Raw genomic sequence first — 25,973 nt, forward strand, 5'->3', positions numbered from 1 at the left:
CTGTAACACAATTCCATTCAGATTGTTATAGCAAGAAACCCCAGAGTTTGTAAGCTACAAATACCACCCATGTGTTTCTTGCAGCTCTACAGGCTACAAAGTCAAAGTCAACATGCGCATAGATTCAAAAAGCTGCTCTCTGCCTTACAGACAGCTTTCTCTAGCTCTATTCTTTGGCAAGGAGCTAATGGACTCCTTTGAGACCTTATTGATAATGGTTTCTACCCCATTCATAAAGGGTACTTAAGGCTTGATATTTTCCCAGAGGAGATACCCCTTCAAGCCACTGCACTGGGGACTAAGTTGCCACACATAACTATTGAAACATATATCATTCAGAAAATAAGAAAGACAAAGTGGTCTTGGGAAGCTCAGTTGTTAATATAGATAGGCCATATAAGTAGCATACCAACCACATATTCTAGGTAATAGGTTATTAGTGATCCTTTTCATTTCCTTGAAAATGATATATACAGGTTTTCTAAATGTTACTTTTCCAGACAGATTTTTGAAACCACCATGACTACTGTGTCCTTCCTAAAAAAAAAAAAAAAAAAAAAAAAAAAAAAAAAAAAGAAACACCACCATCTGCAAGTGGGAACACAGAGTAATGGAGGTTCAGAGGGGGAACTCAAACTTTCTGAAACATGCCCTCAGATGGGTGGACTTGAGGGAGTCACCCTTTCTTCTCAGACCTTCTGATTTCTAAAACTAACCATTTTAATCACTGGTCTCTGAGGACCTTCCAGCTCCGCCAGGCCATGAGACAAAGGTTGTGAATGAGAGCCGCGCTTTTCCACTGTCCTTTGATCAACACGGCAGGCCACACTCTTTCCTGACACCCTTGCTTCCCGGAACATAATTGAAATAATGTGGGTGACATATCTGCTTTCATTCCCCCAAGCAGGAGTGGAAGTCATCAGCTCTCATCATTTAACCTTTCAACAAATAGCTCTGTTTGTTTCAGCCGGCGGCAGAATAAATAATTATAATAAAATGTCTTAATATAAAGCTGAACAGAGAATAGTCAAGCTACTAAATTAGAAAATATCCATGTGCCCATATGGTACCTAGAAATCATGTTTCCATTAGTGGAGGAGCTTTTAGTTAGTAAAAATGGAAATCAATTTACCAAACATCACGTCCAGGCTGGAAGCAGAGTGGTTCTAACATCCAGGCGAGTAGCATCCTTCTTGTGGGGGGCCAGGGTAAGAAGCTAGCAGCATGCCCCAAATATTATGTGGAGGTAGACTTTGTTGTTAGCCACAGCAAATGCCCCCTGGCAATCCTCACTGGCGCCTGCCTTGGTAACAGAATTGGCTGCCTCTTCCTATTTGTCTCTTTGCTCCTATAGGCATAATGCAAGTATTTGTTATACTAAAGGGTTTGCTTAGCTCACTTGGTATTAGACTTAGGGATCAGACATGAAATAATTATTCAGCCTGGAGCAGCTTTTCTCTCACGCTTCCATTTCTAAGCCAGCAGCCAGTTTCTGCAGGGATCTGAATTACAGGAAGAAAAGCCACTCACTGCCCAACTGGAGTCTGTGCTGACTAAGAGAAGCCCATCAAACCCTTTATTTATGTTACCTTGAAAATAAAAGGAAATTCTCCATCTTTGGTCTGAATTCCTGGGTCCCATGAATGCAGCAAATGTCCCTTCTATTAGTATCTGTGAGACTCCATTTATAATGCACCCCTCTGGTATTGCTGACTTTCATGTATGACCTCAGAAGTTAACACACTCTGGCTAAATGGTGTGTATTTGACGAATGAATCATCATCTGTACTTCAAGAAGAACAGGAGTACTGCCTTTTGAGAGCTCAGGGTCAGCATCGTGTGCTTGGTGTTTCTCCTGTTTACTAACTGCTGCTTTTAAGACTTCCTTAGAAAAGGGAGCTAGAAAGATGGCATAGTGGCTAGCAGCCTAGACTTCCCTTGCAGAAAAACCTGAACTCAGGTCCCAGCAGCTATGTCACATGACCCACAACTGCCTGTACTCTAGGCCCAGGGAAATCTGATGCCTCTAGTGTGCGCGCGCACGTGCGCGCGCGCGCGCACACACACACACACACACACACACACACACACACACACACACACACACACAACCCAACACACATACATATAATTAAAAAAAATAAAATAAATTACCTCAAGAAAAACTTGCTAAGAGAATGAAATTCAAAATTCTCTATCACTGAACTGATTTGCAGTTTCTGAGAATGCCACATGGCACATTTTCTATTTATGAAAATCTTTCATGTGTGTGTGTATGTCAGCCCAGAGTCACAGGATTGTGTTTTAGTCTACCCAGTCCAAATGACTTCTGCAGTGTATCTAGCATCTGAAGATGTAGACAGCCATAGATAATCACTTTCAAATGTTCCTCAAATATGTAATGAGCAGCCATGAGCTAGGCCCAAGGATAAATGGTGTTTGCCTTTCTATGGTCCACAGTATAGTGAGAATGTCAAATTTTCACATCCACAAGTGGTAGGAAATACAGCAAGGACTACTTTGGGAGGCGAAGATGAGGGGGAAATAAGCACATGACAAATCACTTGTTTTAAATGAGCAAGTCTGCTCTGTAGTGACTTTCCAGGCACGTCTGAAGCTGTCCTCAATATGGTATTGTCTGCTTTGCTCTTCCTGTAGAGTCAGAGTTTCATCACCGAATCAGTAGCATTTATGAAATGTACCACATCCTATACACCATGCAGCATGTCATAGGGTGAGTATAAAATGCCCGCCCAAAGGTATTTGCATTGAAGGCTAAGTCCCCCGAGGCCCACATCACAGAAAGCTCATAGAAACTTCAGGAAATGATACATTTGAAGAAAGGGCATTGGGGTATGCCTTCAAAATGATATTGGGACTCTGGCACCCCTCTGCCCTTTCTCTTTTTGCTTTTCTGGTGATCATAAGGTAAGAGCTTTATGCTGACATCTACTCCATGGCATAGTGTCAGAAACAGTAGAGCCATGAGTGATCAACTAAGGCCTCTGAAAATGTAACCAAGAATTAGTCTTTCTTCCCTCAACTTCTTTCTTTACTGACATTTTGCCACAGACACAGAAAGGCAATTACATGTTATGTGATAAATTTTATCTATTTTACCTAGACCCACATAAAGACTTAGTTGTTAAATAAATAAAGAAAAAGAAGGCTCACCCCTAATAAGTTTATACTGTACATAAGAAAAATTATACAGAAAGCACATTATGGGATAAGATGTCCATGAGCAGAGTGGAGTGGGGAGAATGTACTTAAAATGGTCTTGCCCATGACCACTATCAGATATGTCAGAGAAGGCTCCACTGCAAAAGGCCATCAAATGGAACCTGCCAATAAAGTTATTTCCTATATCATTTCCATATCTTGCAGCCCCCAAGCATCTGAAGGACCAGCATCAAGAGCCTTCTCTCAGAAACAAAATGAAACCCCTAGGAGAACTGAGGGTGTATATTCCCTATATAGTCCTGATTCACAATCACACTCCCAAAATGCACAAATGCACACCTTAGCTCGTCCACTTACTACTGATGTGACTAGACAGTTTTTTGTTTCTTCACCTTGCAAACATGTTTGGCTTCTCATCTCTACAATGGACAAAATTATACTTACTTCATAAGACTAGCTTCCAATTTAAATGAGATAATATTTAAAACATTTACCATAGTTATTAATATATATATATATATATATATATATATATATATATTCCCAAAATGTAGTGCAGACTATAACAGAGGCCCTTTCCTCTTCTTCCAAGTCAGGGGAATTGCAGTCACCTGAAAGATAATGGGATCCGGTGCAATGAAACAAACTTTTCAGCCAGTATGTATTACTATAAAGAAATACCAAGACTCATGGTTGAGCCACTGCAAATACCAAGAAAGTAAATATATTTTAGAAATGCAGCCATTATGATTCCATGGAAGTCTGTTTATTTCTATGTCAAAATGATGAATAGCATGAATGAAAGCTGCCCTGATCCTGTAAAGACATACGAATAAGAAAGATGGGGAGTTTCCCAGCCCAGTCACCTTCTCTTAAGTCTTCAGTCACCTGATTCTTTTCTGATGCTGTGGTCTCTGCTCTCCCCTTCCCTGGGCTGGGTTTCTGATGGATTTTTTTGTGCTTAGTAATGGAGAGGATGTTATGTTTTGCTTTTGAGGTATTTTTGCCACATTCTGTTTCCTAGGTCTCAAGAAACTTTTCCAAACAGTAAACTCATGTCCAGATTCATCACAAGCCACATTATCCTCATGAAATGGCAGAAGACACTAGTTTGGTCCAAGGTTCTCCAAACAAAGTTAGTGGATACAATGTAGAGAAGATATAAGTTAATTGTGAAACCTCAAATAAAGGATTTATTACAGAGAATGAAACTCTGTGATGAACAAAAAAGAAACCTGAAATGTGGAAGATTGGCACAGATAGGAGTGAGAGACTGAGAGAGGAGGGAGAGCGAGAGAGATGGGGGAGAAGATGAATCAACTCATTAAGCACAACTGAGTGAAGTCTGCTCCCAAAATGAATCTGGGACTTTTGGACAACCAATATCTGTGAGATTTCTTTCAGTGGAGGTCGAGCCCTGGGGATCAGGTTTCTATGCTAGTACCTCCGCCTGATCTGCTGGAACTTTAATCTCAGTGGAGCAGCCATATGAAAAAGGACAGCCTCATCTACTGGCCTTGGGGCTGAACATCACCTATGGTCATATCAGGAAGGCTCAGCATACTTCCCAGACAGGTATGAATCTACCACTTGCCAAGTTTCATGTTTTGTGTGTCTTCCAAATGCTCCGCAAACATAGAGAGCAGAACTAGCCAGGTCCTGTTTTCAAGGTGCTCAAGATTGAAGCAGATAGCAGAGGGTAACTGGGAACACAGAGTCTAGAGTAAAAGTATCTTCAAATCCCAGCCTTACAACTTAAGTGTGTGATCTCAGAATGTTTAATTTCTCTACATCTCAGTTTTATAGACAAAAGACAGGTAACAAATGATGGTAGCAGTTGCCTAGAGTTATACCAGGTAACAAATACTAACATGCCATATGTAAAGTAATAAGTCACATTGTGCACACAATAAAAGAATGAATGACCCTCTTAAGGTGATCCAACTCTTTTAGCTGTTTGAGAATGATATCTAGGTCCATTCCTACAGTTCATTTCAATAGTCAGATCCCCTACAATGCTTTATTAAGAAAAGAGACATGGAGATAGACAGACTCTCTCTCTCTCTCACACACACACATTAATGGAGGGAGTACTGTTACACCGTTAAAGAAGAAACTCCTTTCTGAAGGTTTCACTATTTATTCCAGTGCCCAGTTTCTGTAGTATAGAAGCACGCATGGAATCCACAGAAATAACACTTTATACATAAGCATGACACCCTACACTTGGGCTTGGGGGTGCTGTTGCTGTGAAGGTAAAAGTGGAGAGAGTCAACAAGTCTCTGTCTGGGACTGGTATCTACCTGCAATTTAGCTTTGGTTCACTGAAGTGGATAAATAGCTTAGCAAAAATGCCCAAGGTTTAGAAAAATAGGAGAGGCATCCAGAGGTCAGTCACCTCTTTCTTTTAGAAGGTGTAGACAAAGGAGCACAGGATTGTCTTACAAGAGATAAAAGTCCCTGCTCCAGATATTGAAAAGCTGAGGACATGGGACCTTCATTCTATTATGGAAGACCAATGTCTTCTAGAGAGTACCAAATACTTGCTTGCATCTCCTTTTATTTGCAGAGATCAATCATTTCCTTACTCCCTCCTACTACTTCCTCAGCCTGAAATCTCATTTTAAATTATGAAACCAAAACCACCAGTCCAGGTAAGTAGGGTTTCTGAAAAAAGCTATGGCACTGTCTCAACTTAAATACCAAGGGCATCATTATTAGAGCACTTTTGTGAAACATGGATCAACAGAAGTCAAATGAGATTGGAAGTCACGTGACCAGAGATTAGCCATGCCACCTCTATTGCTGCTAGATTGTGGATGACTCCTTTAGATACCTCTTTTCAGATTTCTAGGATAAATGAGTCATTCTTTAGGGGAGATGAAGATAAATACCCCAGATGATTTCTAGCTCTGTGGTTCTCTGATCAAGTGAGGCTGTGATGACCTCAACTAAGGCAGAAAGCAATAAGACATATTTGCAGAGAAGCTGCAGTCTCCAACACTGTTAAAGCTATTTCACATTCAGCGATCATTGGCTGGTAACTTAACTCTATGACAAATATGTGCTATTTGACAATTGAAGGCAATTACTCATAAAACTACACAATCACCAAAAGAAAAGAAAAGGGAGACTCACAATAAATCCATACGCTTTAAGAGTATTCACTTTTGTTAGGAAAAATGAATCAAAATTATTTTTCCATTGGCCTCTGTCATAAAATAATAACTTAATTATGGGAATAAATCTTAAGAGAAAAAATTTATGACAAGTTGAGTACTGGAACCACAAACTTCTGACATATTTAACTTTTAGCCACTGCAGAATCTTCTCTAATAAATTATTCCTTCTAGCTCTCCATAGAAAGGAATCCATATCTGGAAGTCCATGCATAGACTAGCTTATACTTGGGGGCTGACATAACTATTACACAGCCCACTCCCAGATATATGTTGAACTCCAAACACAGTGTCAACCTATGTAACACAGAGTGGTCCCAGTTTCATTAACACAACACATGTCAGTTTTAAAATTATGTAGAGAAGTTGTACCGAAAACATGAAAACCTTTAAAACCCAAGGGGAAAAGTCACATATCACCATTTCTTGAGTTATCACTCAGTGAGGCTTTTCACACTGCCATCAACTATAGACCATGCATTATTTTTAATGGGTTTGTTGAATCTTTATAGCTATCTGTCATCCAGGTATCAGCTCAGACCAGGGCAATCGGATCTGTGCGACAATGGGCGATTATGACATAGGCTCATATTTTAAATTTGATTCTTTGTTCTCAGCACTTCATTGGGAAAAGAGGAAATCTTAGTTCTTAGCCGAAAAATATATAGTTGTTGAATGATGGATGGAATGCTGCCATCTCTTGGTTATCTAGTACAGAAGAAAATAGTTTTTGAGAGCAAAGAAAAGTAGTTTTGCATCTTTATTGGCTGAAGGCAATACAGTTAAGAAGCACAATTCTGCTCTTCTGGTGTCAGAACAATCTGTAATTGCTGTTATTATTTTTAGCATTTAATGCTTACAGTGCATATTGAAGCTATTCCCTGACAATAATACCATATTAAAAAGAATCCATCACATGGTTTTCTGGCTTAGCTTTCACATAGAAACACCTAAATTAGATTAGCCCAGCATCTCAGTTTCTGAAATCTGTGCTGAATATTTTTTGATGAGTTCACATGCTCTATATGGACCACACATAGAGAACTGTATCACTGTTTTTCTTCTCCAAGCTGCCCATCAGGCAAAGAAATGGGTAAATGTCTGGCATTTTAGATTGGCTTTTGGTAGCATAAATGAAAACCTGAAGTTGAGAAACCTATTGCTCTGCTACTTAGTAGCCTCATAACTTTAACCTAAGCTGTCGCAAGTCCCCAGTTTTCTCATCTGCAATGGAAAGACAATAATCTTTATTTTACCTAATGCACACTGTTATCATGAGGGTCAAATATGATTTTCAGATGTGCAAATATTTTTCAAGAAGCAAAGTATTGTGCTTTGGTCAAGGGTTATCAAAGAAGAAATAGATTTTTTTCCTTCCAGACCCCAGAGAAACTTTGCTAATAAATCAAAACAAAACAAAACAAACCTCTACACTTAGCTTTGTTGATAAGTGGTTATTGTTTTCTTATGAGTTGAATATCTGCTGATACCAATAAAAGATTTATGAACAAATGAAGAGTGTTACATGGGTACATTAGCATTCATTAGCCATTTCTGGCAATATTGCCATGGCATTGCATCAACTAATGGTCTGTCAGTATAATTTTGACCATTGAATAACACATTTTGAAAGCCAAGAGGTGGACAGAATCATTCTGCCTCCTTAGCACTCTCTTATGCCTACAATATATTTTCATAGTAGTTGTTGCCCGATTCAGAGCCTCCAAGCTTCGAATTCTATTTGCTTTATGGATACTGTCTGAAACAGAGCTAAATCTTGTATACAAGGGATTATTTGTTCCATAAGTAATAATTTTGTGTGTAAAATAAGATGGATTGGCAATCAGTAACTACATTGTATAACTAAATTGTATTTTATTTTTCCAAAGAGTAAAGAGGAGTGAAAATAAAATAATGAAGTACAATCAACAAAATGGAAAAGAATACCCATTTTGAGAAGAAAAATTTTGAAAGAGAAAAGAAATTGAGATTATGAAATAGTATGCCATTTTTGTTTTTCCTAAAATCTGAAAACAGTGTGATTAAAAATATCTCAGCCATGCTTGTTTTGGAATAGTGAGAGTATTGAGGGGACAGGGTCGGAGGATATTCTAGATTACATATAAACTCAAATAATGGAGAGCCACTATCTTTATGGCCACTGGGAACCTGATCTACAGCAGAAGACATATAATGATAATAAGAACTGTACCAAGCTCACTGTAATCAGTGTTGCTGTGTGTATTACATGTCTTGCCAAGTACTGTTAGCTCGTCACTTAGAGAATCATGGTAATCTTCAAAGACTACAACCTAACATAAGACTATTCAGAGCATGGGGGTAGGGGTGCAAGTAGAAAGGATGAAGGAAATTGAATAAGGGTGGGGCTGATAAAGAGAACTTTTAGGAGGTAGATCACCATGATTCAGAGGTTGGAAGCTCTCCCCTGTCAAATGTGTTTCAGAGCTAGTTCTCAACATAGAATCAATCCCTGCAGAAGGGTCTTTAGTACCTTGTTAATCGTAAATAAAATGTAACAACAGCAACCATAACTTTCTAACAAGACCATTCTTGGGCATAATGGGCCATTCAAGGTGTAGACAAACTTCCTGCTAGGAGATTTATCTCAGAAAAGACAGGAAATGTGTGTGGGGCCAACATCAGGAGTCAGGCCAGAGGTTCATTCGTGTAGTAAAACAACTGCCTAAGTGACATGATAGCTTCCAACACTGCATGATAGATTCAAGCTAGGAATACAGTCCTTTTCAATTAGTTTCAAGAGCTGGGCATAGTGGCATGTGCCTTTAATCCCAGCAACTGGGAGGCAGAGGCAGGTGGTGGATCTTTGTAAGTTCAAGGACAGCTTGGCCTTCATAGAGAGTTTCACGACAGAGAGAGAGAGAGAGAGAGAGAGAGAGAGAGAGAGAGAGAGAGAGAGAGAGAGGATGTTGAAAAACCAGAAAGAAAAAAAAATCATAGTTTCAGATAATTGTATTATTGTATTGTATTTAGGGGGAAAGGTACCCTGAAAGGGATCTAGAGAATGCAGAACTCTTTGAAGTAATAAACAAAGTAAATTTACAGCCACCCTAGATCCACATTTATGAGTCAGAGTGACTATTGGGCCAGCATTCCTCTACCAGCTTTATTAAGTCAAATTTTTACTTGATGCCACCTGCAAATATTTAGGAAGAGAGGTCTCCTTACATATAATCACTAAATGCAATCCCTCATCAAGGGAAGTTTGTCTTATATTTAGATAAAATGATTATAAGTGTTTGCTTTGGAGATTGTAACATCCTCTGTACCTGCTTTCCTGCCTAGTGCATAATTAACCTGCCAACCCACCCTGCAGTAATAAGTGTGACAGACAAGAAATATATTAGGAAGGAACTTTTGTGTGATGTTCTTTCAAGCCCTTCTTTATCCTTCAACTATCTTTGCTTTTAATTAGCACTTGGGTAACAGCATACCTTAATGAATTACCATATTACTGTTATCAATAAAAATTATTTTGGGTCCAAAGTAGTCATTAAGATGAAATGTGTAAGATCTGTTCTGAGGGGTTTGTGGGGAGAGAGCAGTGGGAAGCCAGGTCCTGTTTTCTATTTTAATCTTAAAAGATTTGAATACTTGTGTTTACCAAACATAAACACTGGGATCCATGGGAAATTAAGGAAAGAGAATAAATATATACATGTGAAGAGAATAAAGCCATGAAGTGCTGAAGGAGGTATTTTTGTGAAAAAAAAATGAAGTATTTAGGGAAACATGCTTCCCTTTTGTACATCTCCAGAAACCTAAGTAAATAAGGAAGAAGGCCAATTGAGTCACTTAAAAAGGAATGAGGATTTCTAAAAAAAGAAAAGATGATATGTTCTAAACGCTACAGTTGAAGTATGGAAGGGGTGAATCTAAGGTATTTGAACAGTTGGGAGATAGTGGAGAAAAGAGGAGAAAAACTGCATTATAGCCTCCAAGTGACCTGTAAGTTTATGAATTTGCCATAGCAGGTGTTTAAAGAAGATAGGTGTGGAGTTTAAACTAGAAAGAAGAGAAAGAGGGAATGTTTGTTTAGGAAACTACATCTTAGCATCTCTTCTCTTGAATAAGCTAGGGAACTTCTAGCCATGTTACTGTTATTTGGTGGTAGGTGGAGGTGTCCTCAGTGGGTAGAGTAGAAACTGCAGAAAGGTGAGTGCGAGCATGTCATACTCCTCTCCCACCAGCCTCCAGGGCAGCCAGAATTCTATCATCTAGGAATAAAAGTTGCAGTCAAAGAGAAAAGGCTTAAACTTCCCTCCCCATTAAAGGCCTTACCAGTTCCACCTATAATAAAGCCTTCCAGCTTACACAGCACATCCTATTAATGTTTTAATATCATCTCTTTAAATGATAAGGCACTAAAAAATAATAACCTGTAGAGGATGCTATGCAAATGACAAAGAACAAAACACAAAACTTAAAGCATATTTTAAAATTATATCCTTTCAATTTATTAAAGCATATAATATAAAGCAATAATTTTAATATTGCACTATTTGGTTTGCAGTATATAGCACTGTGTGGGGAAGCTGGAAATGAAGCAATACTGAAGCTAGTAAAGTTTATATATTTTACTGGAATTAAATTAGTAATAAATAAAAATATATCTACTCATGTCTTTAGTAAAATAAGAGAAAAGATGTCATCCATCGAACATTCACACAGTTTTGCAAGAAAATACTTTCAACAGGATAGGAATATATTGAAATAAACACAGAGGAGCAAAAAACCAAAACTTCAAGTGGCTTGAAAAGTTTATTCTGTCTTCCAGAAAGTAAAGTGAAGAATAGAAATCAGGGTAGTAGTGAAAGTTTTTTTTAAGTGTCTTACTAATAGTTTAGAAATTAAACATAAAAAATAACTCAAAAAGATTTTCAGCAATGATTACCTGAGCTCCCCAAATGAAAAATGTCTTTGGTTTCCCTAAAAATAAAATGAATGAAATATACGATAAAGTGCAACTCCATGTTATTTCAGAACTTGATTGAAAGAAAAAATTAAACAGCAGGGATTAAAGAAACAGTAAGCAAGGTACTTCAAAGGGTAGAGATGACAAAAATGTGAAACTTCTCAATAGCAGTGTTTGAGCTTAGAGCACAGAAAAACAAGCTTCTCCCCCCACAGGTTTCTTATTTTATTTTTTTAATTATCATCAAGGGAGTTTAGATATCATTATGCCATTTTTTAATAAAGTATGTTTGAATAATTTCTCCCTAACCTTCATTTCCCACCTTAGTTTGCCAATGAAATTTTGAAATACATCAAACCATCATGGAATCTTAACCCACTTTCTTAACAGACAGCTTGAGTTACTTGATCTCTACTCTTTTTTTTCATTATAAGGTTTATATTACAAATAATAATAAAAAACAGTTTCTATGCTAGTCTACCCTTTAATGACTGAGCCATCTCTCCAGCCTCTATGCTAGTACCTTTAATTTTTTCTATTTTCTTTTTATTCCTTCTCAATGTTCATGTTTTCCCAGCCTACCAAAATCATTTATATGTAATTTACACAAATAAAAAATAAAAAGTTAGTAGACTTGCCTCCTGGATATTTGAGCTTTACCTATATTTTTGAGATAAGCCTATCTAAGCACCACTCTTTTGCTAATAAAATTAAGTGTGAATCACATTTGCAACTTCAGATTTTATGGTGGCCACATGGAAGTGCATACAAATCCAAATAAAATTAATTTTAATACTTACTTCATAGTCTTGCATATCAATTTATAATCAGTCTATCTAACTTTTGTTCATGCTAAATCTTTGAAATCTAGTGTGGCAAGTTAGGAAATTTTCTGAATGCTTTATATGGCAAATGGCTACTGGGAAATCCAGATACAAACTGTGGAGTAAGAACACAATGGGGTCTTTTCTAGATTCAGAACAGCTCATTATTTGAGAAACACCTACCTGAATGGGACATCCAATTGTTGTGGTTAGTTTTAATTATCAAATTGACACACTATAGATTTATTTGAGAAGAGAACCCCAATTGAGGGATTGCCTAGATCAGACTGGCCTATAAAAATATTTGTAGGGGATGGTCTTGGTTGATGATTGATGGCAGAGGGTACAGTGCAATGTGAGTGGCACTATCCCTAGACAAGTGGTTGGGACTGTAAGAAAGCTAGCTAAGCATGAGCTGAAGAGTGACTAGAAAGTAGACTTCTTTCATGGTTTCTTCTTCAGGGTTTTGCCTAGAGCTACTGCCCTGACTTCCCCTAATGATGAACAATTACCTTGGAAGTATAAGCCAAATAAGTCCTGTCTTCCCCAAGTTGCCCTTGGTCAGAGTGTTTTATCTCAGCAAGGGAAAAGCAAATAGAACAACAGTAATACACACTTTCCTATGACAGAAGTGGATCTTCACTATTTTGCCTTCCCACAATAAGTTTATCTTTAGTCCAAGCTCCCTTGACATATTACAGTTGGAAAAGTTCTCCACTAACACAGGTCCTCAATATGCCACCTAAAATAAGCTCTTTCAAAAGACAGGAACTTGATGTATACTCCAAAGATACAAGAAGAAATCAGCAGGGCGAGGCACACAGAACAGGGTTAAAAATACTCTATATCCCATTTCGTTCTTGGGTTTAACCATGAGAAATTATCAGTCTAACAGGGACACGAATTATTGGTTAACACCTTTAATCCCATCACTTAGCAGGCAGAGGCAGGTGGATCTCTATGAGTTTGAGAACAGCCTGGTTTACATAGTGAGTTCCAGGAGAGCCAGAGCAAACAGTGAGATCCTGTCTTAAAAAAAAAAGTTACCTAACTTTCAAACATCCCCTGAATCCTGTTCACTACCTTAGAATAGCAACTTAAATGATGCTTCCCCCACTCAAACCTGCTGTGATTGCTTATCCTCCAATGCCACTTCTCAAATAACTGAGAAAATCTAAAAGGAGAATTCAGATGGCCTCCAGGCGTTAGAATTTCAGACATGGAGAAATGTGAGGGGCATCTCTCTTCAATCATTATTGTTTGCATAAAATCAACAAATCTCATGAGGAAAGGAAGTTTACAGGTTTTTCCTATGCTGTCAAAGACAGTGATAACTTTTATGTGTGTGTGCACCTACATCTGAGTATGTTTGTCTAAATATATGTTTGAAGTTTTGATGTGTCTTTTACTAAGGAGCTGAGGAATGAGTTGAAGCTATTCATCTTGTATGCATTTCATAGGCATTATAGCCATGACATTTTTTTCTGATTGGTTCAACATAATAAGAAGTACAAATATGTATTTACACACATATGTGTATATGTATACATATGCATGTGTACACTTGTGTGTATATGTGCATGAATATATGTATATATATGTATATAGTTTTAGCATGTTTTTTTGTAATAATACAAAAATACCAATTTAATGTAAATGACTTTTGTGTATAATTTTAGGCAATTTGGTTTGTTCTGTTACATGGCACTATTCCATATGATATAAAATTTTTACAGAAATCCAGAGAGTTATCTCATTTCACACATAAGGAACTTGAGTCCAGGGAGCCAAAGCAAATTTGAATTTGCATCTTCTATGTACATATTATGTTACTTTGGGAGTTTAGCCACTGGGCTGAAGTGTTTCCACATTGTGTGCAGAGGCAGAAAATGCTCACTGCTCAGCTACTTCCAATGACCTGAACTGAGACATTTAAATTGACTAACTTCAGTCTCTTCTGTTCAGGCATTGGTCCCCTATCTCATCAGAGAGCAAGGGAAACAGGATGTGCTGGGGCTCTTTTCCTTCTTAGAAGCCTGTGTAGTTTCATTTCAACTGCTGTGTGGATGAGGTGCATGGAGAATATGGACAATAGGAAGAAAAGATATTACTGTATGACTTATTCAGTGTGAAATATCAGAGTAACACCCAGCGCTGTATTTCTTGAAGCTGACATTAATCACATTCCTTTTGATATGAGTGACCTTAACGTAGGTAGCATTGTAGGATAGATGTTGTAAAAAGTGTTTTCTGGTTTGCCAGTTTTAACAAACCATAAACATCTAATAATAAGTTAATATACATGCATGTCTGACAATATATGTGCCTTCTTTTGGATATACAAGTGCATATTCTTTTGAATGAATTTGTTTTGTCTTAATCAATTTTTTGATTAAGCCCACATTCCTACAATCATGGCAATTATCAGTTCATAAGGGTGGTACCTGAATCATCTAATTTCCCCCTTGAGAACCTTACTTCTTTGTTTTTGTTTGTTTGTTTGCTGAGACAGGGTTTCTCTGTAGCTTTGGAGCCTGCCCTGGAACTTGTTTTGTAGATCAGGCTGGTCTTGACCTTACAGAGATCTACCACCACTGGCCAGCTGAGCCTCACTTCTTAATCCCATTGTAGCGATGGTTAAATTAGAGTATGGGTTTTGGAGTGTAAATCTAGATATTTGTGTAGACAAACACCTTCAAAAACAGTACAACACAAGCATTCTACTGAGTCCTTGCAGACACTGTAATAACAAGAGTTTTGCTTCACCAGACATTCATTTTCTTACAGTATATTCTCCTTCTAGTCAATAGCACACTTTTAGGCTAATAGAAAATGTTATAGTTAAAACCCATAATAGCTATGAAAAACTAGATACTATATCAAAAAGGTTCTTATAAGCCTTTATTCAATGACCAGTATGAGGAATTTTGAATATGGTTTTCATACATAATACTGAGTTTTGACATAGAAAAAAGTCTAGAATTCAAAAATGAGAATTGAAGTGGTTATTCCAGGTTTTGCCACTGGTGCTAGCATGCCCATGATGAGAAGTATTTACTTGCCTTTGAGGGTAGAGGTATTGCCCAAAACAATGGTGAGAAGGCATATGGAAGGTTGTGGGGATATTTTGTTTATGATCCAATAAAGCTTGCATAAAGAGCAGAGTGTAGAGTTAGTCACACCAGCTAGACATAGTAACCAGGCAGTGGTGGTACACACCTTTAATCCTGGCACTATGGAGGTAGAGACAGGAATGATATGACTAGGTGGAGAGAGGAATATAAGGTGGGAGGAGACAGGAACTCATTGCAGTCTCAGTGAGTCTGAGAAGCAGAGCAGTTGGAAGCAGTCAGAGGTTTGGTGGATCACCCCTTAGGTCTGAGCCTTGGTAGAGGTGAGAACTCTCTAGTGACTGGCTGCTTGTTTTTTTTATCTTCAGTTTGAACCCCAATATCTATCTCTGGGTTTTTTCGTTCTTCATGCAACAGGAGGCACATCATAGCTCTGGAGTCCCCAATCTGAAGCTCACACGTATTGATGGACAGGACATGTTGCCCTTCTCTGAAAATGGGGCCTTGGCCTTACATACATAAACAACAGAATCTGCCTTATTCTCATCCTGTCTGTGTCTGTCTGTCTGTCTGTCTGTCTGTCTGTCTGTCTGTCTGTCTGTCTGTCTCCATGCCTCTCTCCCTCTACCTCCCTGCTCTCTTTCTTTCTCTGAATCAATGAAACCCCAAAAACCACAGACCTTGGCCACATAGGAGGCACTCTACCCCTGAGTTATCTCTGCAGCTTCATCCCCTCCCAGCCTTTAACTTCCTCAGGATATATGTTAGATATTTAACCCACACATACACATATGTATAGTTAAGTCATGAACAAGTAGTTACTGAGAACTGCACTTTCTTTTGTGGGGTTTATCCTAGGCACATGGTTAGCTTCCCATACATTATAAAGTTCCACTTTTCTTTCTTTCTCTTAGGTGTTTGTTCACACAAAACCTTTATCTGTACCCTATTGCTCATATAATTCATTTTGCCTGGTAACATGCAGCTGATATGCAAATGTACAGTGTCCAAATTTGGGATTCCTCAAGTTTCCCTTTCTAATGGTTGGAATTCTAGTCTTGGAACCCAGCCACCTTGCTACGTGGATGTGAATTCTTGTAGAGAGGCCACAAGGAGGAGACTTGAGAAGCACTGGCTGACAGCCCAGCTGTGTTCCACCCCATGGCTAGTAAATGCTGCCAGCTATATAATTGAGCCATTGTGGATATTACAGCCTTATTGTATCTTCTGAAGGCTGCACAACCATCCAAAGTCACATGCAGCAGGACTTCCCAGATGAGACCTGTCCTACATAGAGTTGTAAGAGAATTATAAATGCTCATTCTTCCAGGCCATTGAGTTTGGGGAGTGGCTCAGCACACAGCAATAAATAATGGACACACTTCCTGTATATCAATTTATCTCCTAGCCTCAACCTAGAGAATTAACATTCTCAGTATTTTGGAAGGGCATGCCCAGACATTGTTAATCCCAAAGGTTTTAGGGAAAAGACCACCAACACAAATCATCATGGCCAAATTAACTAAAGTAAGCAATTAATTAAAGCAAGCTGTTTTTATTCATTTATGTGAGCTGTCTCATACTGTAGACTGGGGTTTGAGATGGGGTTTGAAAGGTTAGCCATCAGATGTGAAGAAGACAAGGTTTTTTTATAGCTCTGGGATAGGGAGTTTCCAAATTGGTGGGGGGTTAGTGGGCAAAACAGTCGAGTTTATAGAGGCAGTACATAAGCATAACAAGTTAGTCAGAATGACTTCCAGAAACAAACACATGACAGCAAGGTGGTCATAGGGTAGTCATAATACGCTTTTAAAACAAAGGTAAGGTTATAAAAACTTTTTTATTTTATTTTATTAGTAATTTTTAAAATTTTAATTAGAAAGAAAATTATTTTACATGTCAATCCCAGGACCCTCTCTCTCCCCGCCTCCCCTGCACCCCCAACTAATACCCTACAAATCCCATACCCTTTCTGCTCCCCAGGGAGGGTGAAGCCTTCCATCGGGGGTCTTCAATGTCTGTCATATTCTTTTGGATAGGGCCTAGGCCCACCCCCTTGTGCAAACAAAGACATGGTTGCCATTTCCTGGAACAGGCAGTACAAAACTATTTGTACTTAAGGAGGGGCATAACCAGATCCTTGTACAAGGGTCAAAATTAATCATATCAGGAATGAATCTAGTTTATCTTTCCTACAAGATGGCTTTCAAGCCTAAAATGGAGGCAGGCTGATTTATTAATTAATGGTGCACTCACAATGTAACCTATCTATATATCACAGGAGAGTTATTTTGGACAGAGGTTTGTTAAGTACATGTCCTTAGTGTTTTTCAGTCACTCAGGGATCATCATGATTCTCTTTTTTGGCTACCACAATACCATGCTACAGAAGAGCAATGCTGTTGAACATGTTCCGATACACTTCTTTTGCTCACATGTCTTACAGGTAGCTCAGAAACACCCCTCCCGCCCCCCAGGCTCTCCAACAATATATGTAACCACTTGCCAGCTTCCAGGACTAGGGAAGAACTTTTTTCTTTCCTGGAACTATCCGTATGACTTAATCTCTAGGATTCAAGCCAAAGGGCTCTGATAATACAGGCTGCTAAAGTCACTTGTCAAAAGGCTAAGGACAACTTTAGTCCATTGAGGGGCTCATTGTATTCCAGAAATAATCATGGATCCGGATCTTTCATTTAATGCAAGTCTTTGTCTTATGTTTTAATGGGCTTTATGTATCCTCTCTATGCTAAATTGCAGACATGTTTCTTCATGCTTTCATCATTAAAGAAATACTGAAGACTCTGCCCAGGACATATTTCAATAAGAATTGTTAAACAATGTATCTCACATCTAGACAGTCCCTTATAATTTTCAAAGTACCTGAAATACACAGCCTCCTTTGAAACAGTCTACTCATGAAAAAAATTCTGACTTGGGGGTCTTTTAAGGTCTGCCTTCCAAAGAGGGTAATTGTTTAAGGGCTATTGATCTGGCAGATGTTGGATTGCTTTTCTCACATGTTTCTCCAGTCCATTATCTTTGCTCTCAGGCATTCCTAAAGACAGGAAATATACAGATGTATTTTATTTTCAGTCTTGCACTAGCTAATCACTTTCTAACAATCACTTTGAGAATGCAAGCAGCATTGTTGAGGCTCTGCAATTATGCAAATCCGTGAGAGAGGAAGTGCTTATGCAACTTCCTTCCTCTCTGAAAGCATGATGCGTTTGGAGTAGGGTTGGGTGTCAAGTAGGTCCAGGTGAGTAATTTGATTAGAAGTATCAAGACACAGCAGAGTATCTGCTTCCATTTGTGACACCGAAGCAGAAACTCCACTGTGGTTGCCTGCCTGGTCCTTGTTTGAGAAATACTACCATCAGGAAAGAACCACTTTGAATTACATGCCTCTGCTCACTGCATAATATAATTTGATTCACTCCTTTCTAACCAAACATTGCTTTCTGGTCTATGTGCCTTCCATGGAAAATGTCTGACCACTCATGTATCTTCTTTACTACTTCCTAGTCTTTCCCCCAAGAGAATGATTACAATGAAACAGAACTAAAAAGGAAATAAATAAAACATCACAGAAAAAAAAATACACTGAGAAACCACTCACATCAGAGTGCATTTGCTCCAAAATAGGATTCCAACATTGCAACCCAGCTCTGACACCCAGCACACAATTGAAGTCATTTAGCTTCCCACCATCCTCATTTACATAGTGGAATAATCCTAAATTTAACACATATACCTCTGAGAAATATGCACAATGCACTTAGCACATAAGTGTTCAACAAACTATGATTGTATACCTTATATTTTACAGATTGCTCAAATATCCAGTGAGTTTCCGGCTCTCTTCCAGGCAGAAATAAGTGGGGCAGGATACTGTTTGGCTTGGCAGAAGCATACAGATGTGATGGTTACTTTAGACAACCATCGCTCTGCAAAGCCCAGAGAGACCATACAGTACCATGTCAGGTTGTGGTTTGGGGGGTGTTGTTATTTTTTAAACATCCACATTTTAATCAGTAAACTGGTTAAAGAAGATCTATCCTCACTAGAGTAGGTAGGTACCATCCAAACCCATGATAGAGTAGAAGTGGGTGAAGAGTAACTTTATTCTCTCTGAATTGAGATGCTCATTTATCCTATAACCTCGTCTACCAGTGCTGCTGGTCCCCAGGCAGGTCTCAGGAATCCAAGCAGGGTTACATATGCAGCCTTACCTGCCGTTTAGCCTGCTAGTGACAGATCATGGGGTCTCTTGGGTGCTACAATTGCCCGATGTCCAAATAAACTCTAGGAACTTTAACTAGAATTAGAGGAAAAAAATACAGAAATGGACATTGAGTGGGAAAGTAATGGTAAGAGGAGGTATCTAGGAAGTGGAAGACTGAACTAACTAAGGGCAGGCTTTTAAGTAGAGGTAGAAGGAAAAGACAGATGTGTAGCAGCAGAATTGAGTAGTATAAAGTCTCAGTTTTCACGATGATACGGAAGTCTTCAGTGTACATTGAAGGAGTGTTGACCAGTTGTTTTTGGACAACCCATCACTTTAAAAAAAGTCTCCAATTCTAAACCATCATTCTATGCTCTTTCAACTTCAATGCTCAGACCCATATAAGCAAGCCTGAGTGTTCAACAGCTGCTTTTAAAATAAAGAGGTCCAAAAGTAAAGGCCAGGAAGACACTCCACAAAGATGTCATAAGTGTTGAGATATAGAATAGGGGAGGTCATTACCAGATGGGGAGACTTCTCTGGAAACAGATGGGGGTCTTGGACATGAAGGGTAAGAAAGATCTCATTCAAGGCTGGGGAAAAAGCTCAGTGGTTAAGAACACTTGCTGTTCTTGAAGAGGACTCAGATTTGGTGGCATCCCAACATCCATCTCAGATGAATCAAAATTGTCTGTGACTCCAGCTCCTAGGAAGCTGACATACTATCCGGCCTCTACAGCCACCCACATAAATAAAAATAAATAAATATTGGGTCAGGGCAAATGGCTCAGCAGTTAAGGGCAGTTGTTACTCTTGCAGAGGACCTGAACACCATATGCTGACCCACAAGCATCCACAACCACAGTCCCCCACGATCTGACACCCTCTAACAGAATCAGGGATGCATGGAGTACACACTCACAGTTGTAAGCAAACCACTCAAATGCACAGGCTAAGTAAATCTCATAAAAATTTAAATACACCAATCTCTAAAACCTAATGACCTAATGAATATGCACAATAAACATTGGGACACACAATCTTTACATGGAATTGTAGGCACTTATCTTGTTATTTCTTCTCTTTTCATCACACTCTTACAAATGGTGGTTATTTTGTACACTGAATTCTGCATGAGAAACACTAGTAATGAATTTAAAATTAAACCAAATTATGAATTTGGCAAACATGATACTAATGTAACTTATTAAAAATAAGTTCTAGTTTCGTGGCCTCTAACACACACACTGTCTCACATAAATACACAGACAAAAACATTAGAGGCTAGGATCTGCATCTGAGAGGGGAAACATGTGAGAAAGATGAAGGTAGCACATATCTAATACAAGCAGAAGAGGGAGGCTAGCCATGGAAGAATGTAGAAGGGGTTATGGCATAAGGAGACGGGGAGAGGAACTGGTGAGGACCAACCAAACTAAGCATTTATGAAAATGCAATAAGACTACTGCTTACTTTCTATGTTAAACATAAAGAAAAAAGTCAGGATTATATTGATATTTACAAACAAAACTAGTCTTGGAGCAGATTTAGTATCTTCTCACCCCTAAGAGGGATCCAATTGCTATAGTGACTGATTAACTTGCATGGCTCAGTATCATTTCTTACTTCACCAAATGCCTACCAAATGCAAGGCCACATTAACCAAAATCTCAAGTTCACGATGCAAAAGTGAAAAACTAAAACGTCGTAAGGCTACAGAGAAAAATACTCATTTTGACAAAGGAGAAAAAAAAATCATTTAAATTTATCCTAAGTCATTCTGGCTAGATGATGTTTGCCAAGAGACTAGGCTAAAGTGGACTGAGTATTGAGGAAAAGCTGGGGCTTCTTGGCAGCCAGCAGACTCAAGACACATTTTCTTCAATAAGCTTTGGACTTTATTCCCCCCATAAGCTTTCAAATTTCAATCACTACCCCACTGAGTCTGGGGAGAAATTGATAAAGCAAATAATACAGGAGACAATCACAAGCGAATTGAATTTGAGTACAATTGAGATGAACTGCAAGTGTTTAAAAATAGAATCATTTTAGAAATGAGCTTATGGGACTCTCCCCCTCTCCCCCCTCTCTCCCCCTCTCTCTCACTCTCTCTCACTTTCTTCCCTCTTTCTCTCTTTCCCCCTCTCTCTCCCTCTCTCCTCGCTTAAATGTTTGGGATAAAAAGGAGAATATTTGAGCTAGAAGGGCAGGTAGATGGGAGAAATAGAATGGAGAAAGGTTATACACTGGCTTAGCTGAATGTTTACTTAATTCCTCTGAGCTTTTTTATTTTTTGACATTTCTTTAAACGACCTGAGAGGCATTATAAGGAGAAATTGTTAAAATAAAATGATGTCGCCTGTAATCACAGGTGAATTGAATTTTTCCACATGGGCTATGGTGCGTAAAAGCCTTTTAAAGAGTAGTGTGTGTGTGTGTGTGTGTGTGTGTGTGTGTGTGTGTGTGTGTGTGTGTGTGTGTGTGTGTGTGAAAATCACTGTGGTTTTAAAGAAGAAAAAAACCAGGATTACAAATTTATAGTCTTAAAATGAAAAAAGGGAATTTCAAGAATATCTAAGCTTTCTCTGAAATTGGGTGATACCGTCGGTGTCCTCAGCCAAACATGGAAATGTAATTGGAGAGCCTCCTCTCCAATGTGGGCTCCACTAAATCAGAGAGTGTTCCTGAATCTAAGCTTCTGCAAGCCATAGTTGAAAAGCTCGAGACTGGTGTTTGAACCTAAATATTTAATGCATCATTCACAGTGTACCAGCAGAAAAGAAAACCAAGTCCCTGACAGGAGAATTCAATTCACACAGATGTTAACTGACAATACAATGAAGAGAATCCAGTATTCCTGGATTCTGCCACATGGCATTTTTTATTATTATTATTTTTACTGTGTCAAAGATAGAGAAAGAAAAGATTGGAGATGATCATAGAGTAATTAGGATTTAAAGACTCCTCTGTAAAGCACAGACATCATCATGTGACATGATGTATAGCTCTTGACCAGTGATTGTCAGGACCAGGTAAGAAGTGTCTAGCCATCCTTCAGGCTGAGGCTGAAGTTCTTGAAACTAAACTAGCTTTGTAGAAACTACACTGCTACAGGCAACTCAGGCATGGTGAGAGCAAGAGAGGGTGGGAGAAATAGTCTCCGCTAGGGAAAAGCATACTGATTGCTTATCCAATACTAAATGATCAGCCCTGAAAACATATGTACACATGACACTATACTGACTGAGCAGATTATATTTAGTAATATATATGTAAGCACCTCTACATATGTGTGTACACTTGTGTGCACATATATACATGTAACAACCATTAATGACAAGAGAAGCCATGAATTTGAAAGAGATCAAGATGGTGTATATGGGAGGCTTTGGAATGACGGAAGGAAGGGTGATATGATGTAATATTATAATATCCAAAATAAAATAAATGACAGCAGCAAAAACAAGAAGAAAGCATGGTGCTGTCTGTCTCTCAGCTCTCATCTTCACACCACTCGACTTGCTCACTGGAGGTTTAGAGACTGATTTCTCTGTAGACAGTCCACAGTCCTGAAATGAACTCAGGCAGACAGGATGAGAATGCATGAGCAAGGCCTCCTCCAGAAGGCACTGGTGGGCTAAGACAGAAAAAAAATAAAGCTAATTCCTGTAAATATCTAGAGAAGAAACTAAGCCAGTGTTTCCTGTAAGCAGCTCTTTCTAATTCTGGAAGTCACTCATGCCAGGAACAGATTCTCAAAATTCAGATTGACCTTAAAATTCATCAGATTCCACCTTTCACCAAAGCAGTAACCTTGCCCACAACGCCCACATGAAATGGGAGACACAGTCAGTTCTAGGAGCTAACTATCTTTAGATAACCAATTTTAATATCTGCTGTCTCCTTTTTCATTGCACTAGAAGGGAATTCATCTATTAACATATAAACAAGATTCATCTCTGCTGTTTACAGTAATTTAAAGTTCCTTCTTGTGTCCTTATCTTTCCTTCCCTTTTTCTTTCTTTATTTCACAAGTCCTTCCTTCCTTTCTCCTCTTCTAATTCTCTTTCCATCCTTCCTCTCCCCTCTCTCATTCCTTTCCCTTCTTTACCTCAAATTTAAGTTCATTTCCTACCCAACATAGTAACTCCTAAATTCTTTTCTGAAAGCTACGAATTCCTCCTCTTCCCTGATCCATTCCAAACACACAGAAGCATTCTATTCAACCCTAAGATCTGGTCCCAAGATGTCGCTCTACTATATGCATTGCCAGTACTCCATCCATCATATCTTGGTTGATTGTGAGGTCCTCAAAATCAGGGTCTCAGTCGCTGAACTATGATGTCCTGGGAAGCCATTAATTACTTCCTCCCTATACCTGTGATCCCAGCAAGATGTGTGCCCCAAACTAGGAATCTAAATGTGTTTGGCAACAAAATCACACCTTATCCTACTCTCAATATGTTTCCTCCTTGGGATGAATAGCCTAAATTCTTTGGGCCACTACTCTTCTCAACGTAACTCTGTTTTGTTTGACATTTTACCACAGTATCTCTTCCCAGGACTCAACTAACACTGTCAGATTAATTTGAAGCCAGAAACTCTGGAAGATCTTTCATAAATCTTAATATTGCTCTCTTTGTACATAATAGAGTTTTAAAGGGTCTTTCGTGCTATTTGTATGTTCATGGATACAGGACTGTCTACTAGAGTATGGACAGCCTATGAGGGGATACATCTCTGAAGAAGACTGACTTTCCCTGCCATCAATTGCCAACATCATCTCAGTGAGGAGATTTCCCTAACTCCTCACTGTCAATACTGGGATTTTGGCAGGCTTGATCTTCTGTAAACCTTGTGCATGCAGTCACAGCCACTGTGAGTTCATGTGTTCAAGGGTTCTGTTATGACCAGAAAATTATGTTTCACTGAAGATGTCTGCCACCTCTGGCTCTTGATCTCTGAGCCTTGTAAGGAGGAAGGGCAATAATCAAAAGAGTTGGGGCAGAGAAGTGGTAGGGGCTATGGGGAACAAATGGAGGGAAGAAAATGAGACGTAGGTTTAATCAAAATATGTACATGTATGAAATTCTTAATAAAAAACTGATACCACCCCAAGTGGTGTTTTGATTTACACTAAGAGAATTGTTTCCCTGGAGCCATGTTGCTCAAAGTGCATTTGACTTTTCTAATAGCTATCTTGTGTCTTTGGTTCAGGCTGATTTTTATAATCATTTAAATCTGAGAGTGATTTTTCTTATAACTACTTATGTCCATGTTTCCCTAATTGTGAAAACAATGACTAGATTATTTCAACTACCGACCTAAGCACTTAATGTAGAAGAATGATTAAATGTGCAAGTCCAAATCCTGGATGTCTGAGTTAATAGTTCTACAACCCAAGAACATTGCATCTCTTTTTACAAACTTCAGTCTTTTGATCCACAGACAGTCATAATCATTGCACACAATTCGTAGATTTTTCTGAACATAATAAACTATGAACAATATACTGATGCATTTTCTTTTGTTTCTAGAAGATATTAGATGCTAAATAAATGCTTACACTGGTTATGTCTGAGCCTATTATTTTACCTTGGCAAGATTATTTGAGTGTTATCTGTGATCTAGGTTATTAAATTGACCCTCCTAAATTTGCACCAAATGAAAATGCAATTAGTCTCCCTCTAATGTTTCTAGACATGGCATTGATTGAGGAGATAGAAGAAAGATAGGGGCTCTGACACAACTTATCTTAGACATATCGATTCACACTTTCTTAAAAATGCATTTGTTCAATGGTTTTATATGAAGGAATCCATAACATGTACCACAAAGCCTCGGCTCTTCTTCCCTGTAAGCTTATTTTCAGTGGGTCAACTGCTGTGCTAGAGGGCCAAGATGCAAGTTTGTTTTACCACCAGGCATATATATTATGTCCTGTGTTGGTGCCAGAGGGCAATACCAGCTATCTTCCTATCCATCCAAGGGATCTTTAAATATCCAGACCAAGGGAAATGCTTACTGTTCTGCAGCAACCAGACCAACTTCTAGGCAGGTCAGGGTTCACTGTAGTGTCCTTTGAGGACCACATATTTTACCCTATTTCCAGAACATCTTATGCCAGTCTCTAAATAATGTTAGCAAAACCATTGGTTTTTGAAGACATTGTGAGCAACATGATGGCAGGAGCTGCATGTCCTATCAGTGCCACCTTCATTCAGTTCCTGCTGAAGGCTGGAGGTAGTGATGAGAAAGGTTTCTCAGAGCCTTGTGAAAGCCAATCAGACACTGTCCCTGGAGGTGTTCTAAAGTCTGTGACAGACCATCTGGCCAGAATATGAGTGAAAGATCTAATCCTTGTACATGCTCTGAAAATCAAAGTTGCTGCTTTTTGGTCATATTCTAAATTTTCTTGCCTAGAGATGCTTTCTTCTGAATATTTAGTGAACACTCAAACCTAATCTATTTTATACACAAATACACATGCGGGCACACACACACACACACACACACACACACACACACACACAC

General features: G+C 38.7%; 1 long non-coding RNA gene across 2 annotated transcripts in view; it reads left to right on the plus strand.

The window, feature by feature from the left end:
• Nucleotides 1–24,515, plus strand: part of LOC103159655 — an 81,995-nt gene extending 57,480 nt beyond the window's left edge. For both annotated transcript variants that reach the window (XR_004770842.1, XR_003486963.2), the window contains 4 exons: nucleotides 2,659–2,734; nucleotides 4,208–4,758; nucleotides 5,753–5,837; nucleotides 24,137–24,515. This is a non-coding gene — a long non-coding RNA (uncharacterized LOC103159655). The remainder of the gene's footprint in view (nucleotides 1–2,658; nucleotides 2,735–4,207; nucleotides 4,759–5,752; nucleotides 5,838–24,136) is intronic.
• Nucleotides 24,516–25,973: the final 1,458 nt, after the last annotated feature.

The sequence above is a fragment of the Cricetulus griseus genome, chromosome 7, assembly GCF_003668045.3.
Source record: "Cricetulus griseus strain 17A/GY chromosome 7, alternate assembly CriGri-PICRH-1.0, whole genome shotgun sequence".
Taxonomy (NCBI): domain Eukaryota; kingdom Metazoa; phylum Chordata; class Mammalia; order Rodentia; family Cricetidae; genus Cricetulus; species Cricetulus griseus.